The sequence below is a fragment of the Taudactylus pleione genome, unplaced genomic scaffold (assembly GCF_031769625.1).
Source record: "Taudactylus pleione unplaced genomic scaffold, aTauple2 ptg000916l, whole genome shotgun sequence".
NCBI classification, from domain to species: domain Eukaryota; kingdom Metazoa; phylum Chordata; class Amphibia; order Anura; family Myobatrachidae; genus Taudactylus; species Taudactylus pleione.
The window spans coordinates 3,234,149-3,246,805 of NW_028285317.1; the positions used below are offsets into that span (position 1 = coordinate 3,234,149).

A 12,657-nucleotide genomic window follows, 5' to 3' on the forward strand; every position below is an offset into this window, starting at 1 on the left:
ATACCATAATACAGGGCCGTAACTAGGGTATTGTGGCCGCTGCCACCACACAGAGTACAACATGCCCTGAGGGTGGAACGAGCTGTCCGACGCAATCTCTATTTGCCACTGGGTGCCTGTTGCTATGTATTAGTAGCTATGTGCCCAGATACGTTACAGCAGCAGCAGCAGCAGCCCTGCCTGTCACTCTCAGGTTACTCCACCTCCAGACCCGTCAGCAGGGATGGGAGAGAATCCATAACATCTCTCCTCAGCGCCCACATTTCCAAGAGGAGCTGTTTGTTGGAAGTTAGAATGGGCAGGCAGGGGATGGCAGTAGTGGCAAGCAGCGTGACAGGTCCGGTGCCAGTATCCTACATAGAAGTGCCCAGTGTGAGTGTCACTTTGACACACAGGACTCCAGTGCACAGTCACAGCAGGTAAATAGGTTCTAATTATATAAGTGCCCTCATACTGACATTTAAACCATTTTAACTATAGTACTTTAGACCATGGGGATATTTTTCATCTACACAGCAGATTTCATGTCAGTAATCTAATGTAAGGACACTACTGCCAGCCTCTACTATTAGGAAATGGTGTACTACAGAGAATACTATATTGTTCAATTGTGTTCTTCGGTCTATATACATATCTTCCAGCATTTAAACACACAAAATGGGGACAAACAATATTAACAGCCAAGAGCCCCAGGACCAGACTGCCCCAGTATCAGTTGCCATGGCCCCTCCAGTGTTGCAAACTATCAGTAATATTAAAATATGACATGGTGAGGGGGATGGGGGGTGCTGATGCCCCTTCTCACACAGGGCACCACAATGTCTAGTTACAGCTCTGCCATAATATCTAGTTATGGATCCCATATATATACTAATCTTTGTATCTCAGTAACTATCATAGAGCATATTACATTTTATTTAAAATGTCATTGTAATATATTTATATTTCTGTATAATAATATAGAATAACTGATGAGTATAAAATGAGGAGGACAATGTCCCAATGAAGTGAATTAGCCTCATTAAGTTGTATAATGTTCTCATGGAGTCATTTAGGTACTATGGTGTCTGTTTTCTCTTTTTAGGGGTTTGCGGCACAAATTGCCCCCCGTGATCTCTATGCCAAGGAAACATCTGGAAATACGGTAAGTGCTCTCAGTGTGGCTACTGTCACTTTCCTTATGACCTAGCATTTATACGGGTTGGGTACGGGATGCCAGCACTCGGGATCCCGGAGGTCAGAATCCCGATACCGGCATCCGGGCAGGTTAGAATACTGACACTTGTCAGTAAGTATCCTCATCCTACCCCTCCCTCCTTGTACCCTAACCTTCCCCCTAGTGTCTAACCACTAACCCTCCCCCTACCCCAATACTTACTGCCGGGATGCCTGTGCCGGGATTCTGACTGGTGTGGGGATTCCGGCACTGGCATTCTGAGCCCTGGCATCCCACCTGCCGGGATTTATACTACATCCCATTTATACATCTATTTGTCATACCAATGTAATTCGTATTACACTGACATTTACATCTCATATTACTCCTCATGTATCATCATTTATACACAATTTGGAGAAAGGAAAAATAAGTTTCTTGTACTGGAAATGATCGGGCAGAGACATAGGGCCTGAGTCATTAAGGATCGCTATTGCAAATCGCAGCTCCGTAATCGCACGCAGGTCTGCTGAGATAATATGCTAATGATCGCTATCATAATACCATCACACTGCCAGCATAGACCCCCACTGCCTCCCACTACCACTATCCCACATCCGTAATACCCTGCACACCTCCATAAACATCGGTAACATCGAGTACCATCGGTCCCTCACGCAGAATTACAGCAGCCCTGACTTTACTTAGATATTGCTAACCTCGTTGCACACAGTGAGTACACAAGCCTCCGTTTCTCTGACCACCCCCCCGTCACCACCCCCAAATGCTCACTGCCTGTCACTCACTCTGCGTGGTCTCCGTGGTCTCAGTGCGATCGCAGTGGTGTCTACGCGAACGTGCACTGCGATGCATACAGATGAGCAGTACACAACAATCACCCATCTGCGTGCGCTTTAGTAATAGCGATCTGTAATGGATCCGGCCTATAGGTCATTATAGCTGTAAATTAAATAAAAATAATTGTCAGTTTTAGATTTATTGTGTCCAGCAGTGACAGTCCCATAAGATAAGCTACATATATAACACTAAGAAATGTGACCATAAGCATGAAAACCTACAGACAAAACTGGAAAAACCGATATATTCCAATAATATATAATATATTTAGTCATTCATTATAATGTTTTATAATTAAACTATCCTTGTAGTAAAATATGATCCTTTATTTCTAATTAATATTGCCCTTGAGGATATGAGAGTAGTTACCATTCCCACCTCCTCCCCAAATCCTTACCCTCTTCATGTCACCCCCTTGTGCCACTACTTTAATCTTTTTCCTTTTGAATGTAATGTAATTTGATGTAAGATCTCACTAGCAGGGCCCTCCTTCCTTTTGGCTACTATATAAAAAGAGTAATTCTGGTCAATATTGCGGATCTTAATTTCTCCATAACTGTAACTATATAAGCATGTGTATTGCAAACATATATATATATATATATATTAGGGGTGAGCGGGTTCGGATTTCTGAAATCCGAACCCCCCCGAGCCCCCCCGATCCAAGTCCGATCCGAGTCAGGCTCGACTTTTCCCGCCTGACTCGGATCTGAAATCGAGGCAAAACGTCATCATCCCGCCTTCCGAGTCTCGCGGGTTTTGGATCCTATATAAGGTACCCGCGTCGGCGCCATTTTCTCACTCGGCTGTGGACAGTGAAGAGGGAGGGTGGGAGTTAGGGCTGTGTAGTGTAGTGTAGTGTAGTGCTGCTGTTGTCCACTACTTCAAAGTCCATAGGGGCTGGCTGTGTTGTGCTGTGCTGCTGTTGTTAATAGGGGCTGTGTCCACTACTTCAAAGTCCATAGGGGCTGGCTGGACTGTGTTGTGCAGTGAGTTCTCCATAGGGGCTGTGTCCACTCCAAAGTCCTGTGCAGTGTCCCAGTCCTAAAGGGGTGCTGTAGTGTTGTCCAGGGGGTGCTCTGTCCATCAGGGGTGCTCCCCCCAAGTGCTAAAAAAATAATATATTTTCTGTGTTTGTGAATTGTGTGCGCAGTAGCCGCACGTGCATCAACAAAGTAGTGCCAAGCGTGCGCCTGTGTCATAAGTAAAGGGCCGGCTGGCTTGACCGTTAAAGGGTGCTGTAACCCCCAAAGTACACTCCAGTCCACACCAAAAAAAAAATTATTTTCTGTGTTTGTGAATTGTGTGCGCAGTAGCCGCATGTGCATCAACAAAGTAGTGCCAAGCGTGCGCCTGTGTCATAAGTAGGGGTGTGCACCGGCCACTTTTCGTGTTTTGTGTTTTGGTTTTGGATCTGGATCTTTCTTCGTGTTTTGGATCTGGATTGGTTTTGCCAAAACCACCCTTCCGTGTTTTGGGTTCTGGGTTTTGTGTTTTGGATCTGTATTTTTTTGAAAAAAAGCATAAAAACAGCTAAAATCACAGAATTTGTAGGTTTTTCTGCTCCTATGCTATTATTAACCTCAATAACCTTAATTTCCACTCATTTCCAGTCTATTCTGAATACCTCACACCTCACAATAGTGTTTTTATGTCCAAAAGGTTGCACCGAGGTAGCTGGATGACTATGCTAAGCGACACGAGTGGGCGGCACAAACACGTGACCCATCTAGGCGTGAAACTGCAGTGGCAGACAGGATGGCATTGAAAAACTAGGCCCCAAACTGTACATAATGCAAAGAAAAAAAAGAGGTGCAAGATGGAATTGTCCTTGGGCCCTCCCACCCACCCTTATGTTGTATAAACAGGACATGCACACTTTAACAAACCAATCATTTCAGCGCCAGGGTCTGCCACACAACTGTGGCTGAAATGATTGGTTCGTTTGGGCCCCTACAAAACAAGCTGGCAATTAATCTGTCCCTGCACAAACTGGCTCTACGGAGGCAAGAAGTCATCCTCATCCTCCTCATCCACAGATTCCTCACCCTCTTCAGTGTTATGTACATCCTCATCCTCACAGAGTATTAATTCGTCCCTGCTGGAACCACAGGTCCCTCTGTACGTTCTGGAGGCTGGTCTCCCTGGAAGAGTTGATCATTCATTTTATGAACATCATCTTCTCCACATTTTGTGGAAGCAACCTCCTACGCCTTTCGCTAACAAGGTTCCCGGCTGCACTAAACACTCTTTCGGAGTACACACTGGAGGGGGGGCAACTCAGGTAAAATAGAGCCAGTTTGTACAGGGACCTCCAAATTGCTTCTTTTTCCTGCCAGTACAGGTACGGACTGTCTGACATGCCTACTTGGATGCTGTCACCGATGTAATCCTTTAACAGACAGACGCACGCTTGTCGCTGCTGCTTTGAGGATTCAAGTGCGGCTACAGCCCACACAATTCACAAAGACAGAAAAAAAAAAAGAATATTTTTATTGTTTGTGGAGCACACTTTGAGGGTTACACCACCCTCTAACAGACAGACGCACGCTTGTCGCTGCTGCTTTGAGGATGCAAGTGCGGCTACAGCCCACACAATTCACAAAGACAGAAAAAAGAAGAAGAATATTTTTATTCTTTGTGTAGCACACTTTGAGGGTGTCACCACCCTTTAACAGACAGACGCACGCTTGTCGCTGCTGCTTTAAGGATGCAGGTGCGGCTACAGCCCACACATTTCACAAAGACCGAAAAAAAAGAACAATATTTTAATTGTTTGTGTAGCACACTTTGAGGGTGTCACCACCCTTTAACAGACAGACGCACGCTTGTCGCAGCTGCTTTAAGGATGCAGGTGTGGCTACAGCCCACACAATTCACAAAGACAGAAAAAAGAACAATATTTTAATTGTTTGTGTAGCACACTTTGAGGGTGTCACCACCCTTTAACAGACAGACGCACGCTTGTCGCTGCTGCTTTAAGGATGCAGGTGCGGCTACAGCCCACACAATTCACAAAGACAGAAAAAAGAAGAATATTTTTATTGTTTGTGTAGCACACTTTGAGGGTGTCACCACCCTTTAACAGACAGACGCACGCTTGTCGCTGCTGCTTTGAAGATGCAAGTGCGGCTACATTGCACACAAGTCACAAACACATTAAAAAAATAGTTTTTTATTTTTTGGAGCACTTCGTGAGTTACACCACCCTTTAACAGACAGACGCACGCTTGTAGCTGCTGCTTTAAGGATGCAGGTGCGGCTACAGCCCACACAATTCACAAAGACAGAAAAAAGAAGAAGAATATTTTTATTGTTTGTGTAGCACACTTTGAGGGTGTCACCACCCTTTAACAGACAGACGCACGCTTGTCGCTGCTGCTTTGAGGATGCAAGTGTGGCTACATCGCACACAAGTCACAAACACATTAAAAAAAAATTTTTGATTCTTTTGGAGCACTTTGAGAGTTACAACACCCTTTAACAGACAGACGCACGCTTGTCGCTGCTGCTTTGAGGATGCAAGTGCGGCTACAGCCCACACAATTCACAAAGACAGAAAAAAAAAGAACAATATTTTAATTGTTTGTGTAGCACACTTTGAGGGTGTCACCACCCTTTAACAGACAGACGCACGCTTGTCGCTGCTGCTTTAAGGATGCAGGTGCGGCTACAGCCCACACATTTCACAAAGACAGAAAAAAAAAGAACAATATTTTAATTGTTTGTGTAGCACACTTTGAGGGTGTCACCACCCTTTAACAGACAGACGCACGCTTGTCGCTGCTGCTTTGAGGATGCAGGTGGAATCTAGATGGGATTTGGAACCGAGGACACACTACCTCCATCAATTGTCTAAATCCCACTGCACTAATGTCGGATACCGGACGCACGTCTAACACCAACATAGCAGTCAAGGCCTCAGTTATACGTTTTGCTTCAGGATGACTGCTGTCGTACTTCATCCTCATCGCTAGGGACTGTTGGAGGGTCAATTGTTTAGTAAAAGTAGTGATGTTCCTACTTCCTCTCTGGGATGATGAACAACTCCCAGCAGCAGCAACAGCACTAGTAGGAAGTGGTTCTTGATCTTTCCCTATTTTATTTTTATCAGAGAAAGTTTGGTCCTCCATTTATGTTATATTGATATATATACGTGCGGCTAAAGCGCACACAAACACAGAAAATATTTCTCTCTCAACAACAACAACGGAGGAGGAGGAAAAGAGAGAGATCTCTCTCAACAACAACAACGGAGGAGGAGGAAAAGAGAGAGATCACAGGCGCACGCTTGGCGCTGCTCCTTTGTTGATGCACGTGCAGCCACAGTGCACACAAGTCACAAACACAGAAAATATATATTTTTTTGGTTTGGAGTGTACTTTGGGGGTTACAGAACCCTTTAACGGTCAAGCCAGCCGGCCCTTTACTTATGACACAGGCGCACGCTTGGCACTACTTTGTTGATGCACGTGCGGCTACTGCGCACACAATTCACAAACACAGAAAATAATTTTTTTTTTGGTTTGGACTGGAGTGTACTTTCGGGGGTTACAGCACCCTTTAACGGTCAAGCCAGCCGGCCCTTTACTTATGACACAGGCGCACACTTGGCACTACTTTGTTGATGCACGTGCGGCTACTGCGCACACAATTCACAAACACAGAAAATAATTTTTTTTTTGGTTTGGACTGGAGTGTACTTTCGGCGGTTACAGCACCCTTTAACGGTCAAGCCAGCCGGCCCTTTACTTATGACACAGGCGCACGCTTGGCACTACTTTGTTGATGCACGTGCGGCTACTGCGCACACAATTCACAAACACAGAAAATAAATTTTTTTTTGGTTTGGACTGGAGTGTACTTTGGGGGTTACAGCACCCTTTAACGGTCAAGCCAGCTGGCCCTTTACTTATGACACAGGCGCACGCTTGGCACTACTTTGTTGATGCACATGCGGCTACTGCGCACACAATTCACAAACACAGAAAATAATTTTTTTTTTGGTTTGGACTGGAGTGTACTTTCGGGGGTTACAGCACCCTTAACGGTCAAGCCAGCCGGCCCTTTACTTATGACACAGGCGCACGCTTGGCACTACTTTGTTGATGCACGTGCGGCTACTGCGCACACAATTCACAAACACAGAAAATAATTTTTTTTTTGGTTTGGACTGGAGTGTACTTTCGGGGGTTACAGCACCCTTAACGGTCAAGCCAGCCGGCCCTTTACTTATGACACAGGCGCACGCTTGGCACTACTTTGTTGATGCACGTGCGGCTACTGCGCACACAATTCACAAACACAGAAAATAATTTTTTTTTGGTTTGGACTGGAGTGTACTTTCGGGGGTTACAGCACCCTTAACGGTCAAGCCAGCCGGCCCTTTACTTATGACACAGGCGCACGCTTGGCACTACTTTGTTGATGCACGTGCGGCTACTGCGCACACAATTCACAAACACAGAAAATAATTTTTTTTTGGTTTGGACCGGAGTGTACTTTCGGGGGTTACAGCACCCTTTAACGGTCAAGCCAGCCGGCCCTTTACTTATGACACAGGCGCACGCTTGGCACTACTTTGTTGATGCACGTGCGGCTACTGCGCACACAATTCACAAACACAGAAAATATATTATTTTTTTAGCACTTGGGGGGAGCACCCCTGATGGACAGAGCACCCCCTGGACAACACTACAGCACCTCTTTAGGACTGGGACACTGCACAGGACTCTGGAGTGGACACAGCCCCTATGGAGAACTGACTGCACAACACAGTCCAGCCAGCCCCTATGGACTTTGAAGTAGTGGACACAGCCCCTATTAATAACAGCAGCACAGCACAACACAGCCAGCCCCTATGGACTTTGAAGTAGTGGACAACAGCAGCACTACACTACACTACACAGCCCTAACTCCCACCCTCCCTCTTCACTGTCCACAGCCGAGTGAGAAAATGGCGCCGACGTGGGTACCTTATATAGGATCCAAAACCCGCGAGACTCGGAAGGCGGGATGATGACGTTTTGCCTCGATTTCAGATCCGAGTCAGGCGGGAAAAGTCGAGCCTGATTCGGATCGGACTCGGATCGGGGGGGCTCGGGGGGGTTCGGATTTCAGAAATCCGAACCCGCTCACCCCTAGTCATAAGTAAAGGGCCGGCTGGCTTGACCGTTAAAGGGTGCTGTAACCCCCAAAGTACACTCCAGTCCAAACCAAAAAAAAAATTATTTTCTGTGTTTGTGAATTGTGTGCGCAGTAGCCGCACGTGCATCAACAAAGTAGTGCCAAGCGTGCGCCTGTGTCATAAGTAAAGGGCCGGCTGGCTAGACCGTGAAAAGGGTGCTGTAACCCCCGAAAGTACTCTCCAGTCCAAACCAAAAAAAAAATTATTTTCTGTGTTTGTGAATTGTGTGCGCAGTAGCCGCATGTGCATCAACAAAGTAGTGCCAAGCGTGCGCCTGTGTCATAAGTAAAGGGCCGGCTGGCTTGACCGTTAAAGGGTGCTGTAACCCCCAAAGTACACTCCAGTCCAAACCAAAAAAAAAATAATTTTCTGTGTTTGTGAATTGTGTGCGCAGTAGCCGCACGTGCATCAACAAAGTAGTGCCAAGCGTGCGCCTGTGTCATAAGTAAAGGGCCGACTGGCTTAACCGTTAAGGGTGCTGTAACCCCCGAAAGTACACTCCAGTCCAAACCAAAAAAAAAATTATTTTCTGTGTTTGTGAATTGTGTGCGCAGTAGCCGCACGTGCATCAACAAAGTAGTGCCAAGCGTGCGCCTGTGTCATAAGTAAAGGGCCGGCTGGCTTGACCGTTAAGGGTGCTGTAACCCCCGAAAGTACACTCCAGTCCAAACCAAAAAAAAAATTATTTTCTGTGTTTGTGAATTGTGTGCGCAGTAGCCGCACGTGCATCAACAAAGTAGTGCCAAGCGTGCGCCTGTGTCATAAGTAAAGGGCCGGCTGGCTTGACCGTTAAAGGGTGCTGTAACCCCCAAAGTACACTCCAGTCCAAACCAAAAAAAAAATTATTTTCTGTGTTTGTGAATTGTGTGCGCAGTAGCCGCATGTGCATCAACAAAGTAGTGCCAAGCGTGCGCCTGTGTCATAAGTAAAGGGCCGGCTGGCTTGACCGTTAAAGGGTGCTGTAACCCCCAAAGTACACTCCAGTCCAAACCAAAAAAAAAATTATTTTCTGTGTTTGTGAATTGTGTGCGCAGTAGCCGCACGTGCATTAACAAAGTAGTGCCAAGCATGCGCCTGTGTCATAAGTAAAGGGCCGGCTGGCTAGACCGTTAAAGGGTGCTGTAACCCCCAAAGTACACTCCAAACCAAAAAAATATATATTTTCTGTGTTTGGGACTTGTGTGCACTGTGGCTGCACGTGCATCAACAAAGGAGCAGCGCCAAGCGTGCGCCTGTGTCCCATAAGTAAAGAGCTGGCTGGCTCATTTCTTAAAGGGTGGTGTAACCCACAAAGTGCACTACTCTCCAGCAAAAATAAAAAAATATTTTCTGTGTTTGTGTGCGCTTTAGCCGCACGTATATATATCAATATAACATAAATGGAGGACCAAACTTTCTCCGATAAAAATAAAATAGGGAAAGATCAAGAACCACTTCCTCCTAGTGCTGTTGCTGCTGCTGGGAGTTGTTCATCATCCCAGAGAGGAAGTAGGAACATCACTACTTTTACTAAACAATTGACCCTCCAACAGTCCCTAGCGATGAGGATGAAGTACGACAGCAGTCATCCTGAAGCAAAACGTATAACTGAGGCCTTGACTGCTATGTTGGTGTTAGACGTGCGTCCGGTATCCGACATTAGTGCAGTGGGATTTAGACAATTGATGGAGGTAGTGTGTCCTCGGTTCCAAATCCCGTCTAGATTCCACCTGCATCCTCAAAGCAGCAGCGACAAGCGTGCGTCTGTCTGTTAAAGGGTGGTGACACCCTCAAAGTGTGCTACACAAACAATTAAAATATTGTTCTTTTTTTTTCTGTCTTTGTGAATTGTGTGGGCTGTAGCCGCACCTGCATCCTTAAAGCAGCAGCGACAAGCGTGCGTCTGTCTGTTAAAGGGTGGTGCAACTCTCAAAGTGCGCCAAAAAATAAAAAACTATTTTTTTAATGTGTTTGTGACTTGTGTGCGATGTAGCCGCACTTGCATCCTCAAAGCAGCAGCGACAAGCGTGCGTCTGTCTGTTAAAGGGTGGTGACACCCTCAAAGTGTGCTACACAAACAATAAAAATATTCTTCTTCTTTTTTCTGTCTTTGTGAATTGTGTGGGCTGTAGCCGCACCTGCATCCTTAAAGCAGCAGCGACAAGCGTGCGTCTGTCTGTTAAAGGGTGGTGACACCCTCAAAGTGTGCTACACAAACAATTAAAATATTGTTCTTTTTTTTTGGGTCTTTGTGAAATGTGTGGGCTGTAGCCGCACCTGCATCCTTAAAGCAGCAGCGACAAGCGTGCGTCTGTCTGTTAAAGGGTGGTGACACCCTCAAAGTGTGCTACACAAACAATTAAAATATTGTTCTTTTTTTTTTGGTCTTTGTGAAATGTGTGGGCTGTAGCCGCACCTGCATCCTTAAAGCAGCAGCGACAAGCGTGCGTCTGTCTGTTAAAGGGTGGTGACACCCTCAAAGTGTGCTACACAAACAATAAAAATATTCTTCTTCTTTTTTCTGTCTTTGTGAATTGTGTGGGCTGTAGCCGCACTTGCATCCTCAAAGCAGCGCGACAAGCGTGCGTCTGTCTGTTAAAGGGTGGTGTAACCCTCAAAGTGTGCTCCACAAACAATAAAAATATTCTTTATTTTTTCTGTCTTTGTGAATTGTGTGGGCTGTAGCCGCACTTGAATCCTCAAAGCAGCAGCGACAAGCGTGCGTCTGTCTGTTAAAGGATTACATCGGTGACAGCATCCAAGTAGGCATGTCAGACAGTCCGTACCTGTACTGGCAGGAAAAAGAAGCAATTTGGAGGTCCCTGTACAAACTGGCTCTATTTTACCTGAGTTGCCCCCCCTCCAGTGTGTACTCCGAAAGAGTGTTTAGTGCAGCCGGGAACCTTGTCAGCGAAAGGCGTAGGAGGTTGCTTCCACAAAATGTGGAGAAGATGATGTTCATAAAATGAATTATCAACTCTTCCAGGGAGACCAGCCTCCAGAACGTACAGAGGGACCTGTGGTTCCAGCAGGGACGAATTAATACTCTGTGAGGATGAGGATGTACACACTGAAGAGGGTGAGGAATCGGTGGATGAGGAGGATGAGGATGACATCTTGCCTCCGTAGAGCCAGTTTGTGCAGGGACAGATAAATTGCCAGCTTGTTTTGTGGGGGCCCAAACGAACCAATCATTTCAGCCACAGTTGTGTGGCAGACCCTGGCGCTGAAATGATTGGTTTGTTAAAGTGTGCATGTCCTGTTTATACAACATAAGGGTGGGTGGGAGGGCCCAAGGACAATTCCATCTTGCACCTCTTTTTTTTCTTTGCATTATGTACAGTTTGGGGCCTAGTTTTTCAATGCCATCCTGTCTGCCACTGCAGTTTCACGCCTAGATGGGTCACGTGTTTGTGCCGCCCACTCGTGTCGCTTAGCATAGTCATCCAGCTACCTCGGTGCAACCTTTTGGACATAAAAACACTATTGTGAGGTTTGAGGTATTCAGAATAGACTGGAAATGAGTGGAAATTAAGGTTATTGAGGTTAATAATAGCATAGGAGCAGAAAAACCTACAAATTCTGTGATTTTAGCTGTTTTTATGCTTTTTTTCAAAAAAATACAGATCCAAAACACAAAACCCAGAACCCAAAACACGGAAGGGTGGTTTTGGCAAAACCAATCCAGATCCAAAACACGAAGAAAGATCCAGATCCAAAACCAAAACACAAAACACGAAAAGTGGCCGGTGCACACCCCTAATATATATATATATATATATATATCAGATCTTAGTATATCAATAAGAATTCAGTATACACAGGTGTAGCTATATAATATGTAAATGAATACACCATATCCACAGCCACTCCATGGGGTTTAAGTGACAGTTTTATAGAGCCAGGTGTTACTTACACTTTATCATTACATACTTTTCATTAGAATTCTTTGGGGAATTGTATTCTGGTTACATTTTCCCTGTCATTGCTGTTATCTTTAGCGTATTATCAGTATTGGTAAAACATAAACGTTTAAATCTTCCTATGAATTGATGATCTGAAACTTTAATTGATTTCCTTTTAGATGAAGACTACATCTCGTTGTAGCGCACGTTCTGTCGTCCATCTGGAATGTTCCCTTAGAACGTGACGAAAAGATCGGCTTGGGCCGAGGCCGTCACCTTGCTGCATTGTCCACTAACACCATCGGCTATTTATAATATAACATCTTACCCATTAAATAAACATCACTGGTGATTTTAGTGGTTTCAATTCATTACATTTCACAATTGAATTTTATTGTAACCTTATTTTATTGTATTCTTGTTACATAACATTATTCTTAGATCTCATAAGGTTTATGATAGGGCAGTACCAGAGAGAGATGATAAGACCATTAGAACTTGAGGTCTTCACCTTTAGCAAGCTGCCTTTCCCTTACAGCGAGACGTGCTTAAGCCCTGGGGATCGTACCATC

At 45.3% G+C, this 12,657-nt stretch overlaps 1 long non-coding RNA gene across 1 annotated transcript; it reads left to right on the forward strand.

The window, feature by feature from the left end:
* Positions 1 to 220: 220 nt before the first annotated feature.
* LOC148473436 (uncharacterized) lies at positions 221 to 12,421 on the forward strand. Its single transcript, XR_015872959.1, has 3 exons — positions 221 to 419; positions 1,085 to 1,144; positions 12,265 to 12,421. It is a non-coding gene; the product is annotated as an uncharacterized LOC148473436 (long non-coding RNA).
* The last annotated feature ends 236 nt before the right edge of the window (positions 12,422 to 12,657 follow it).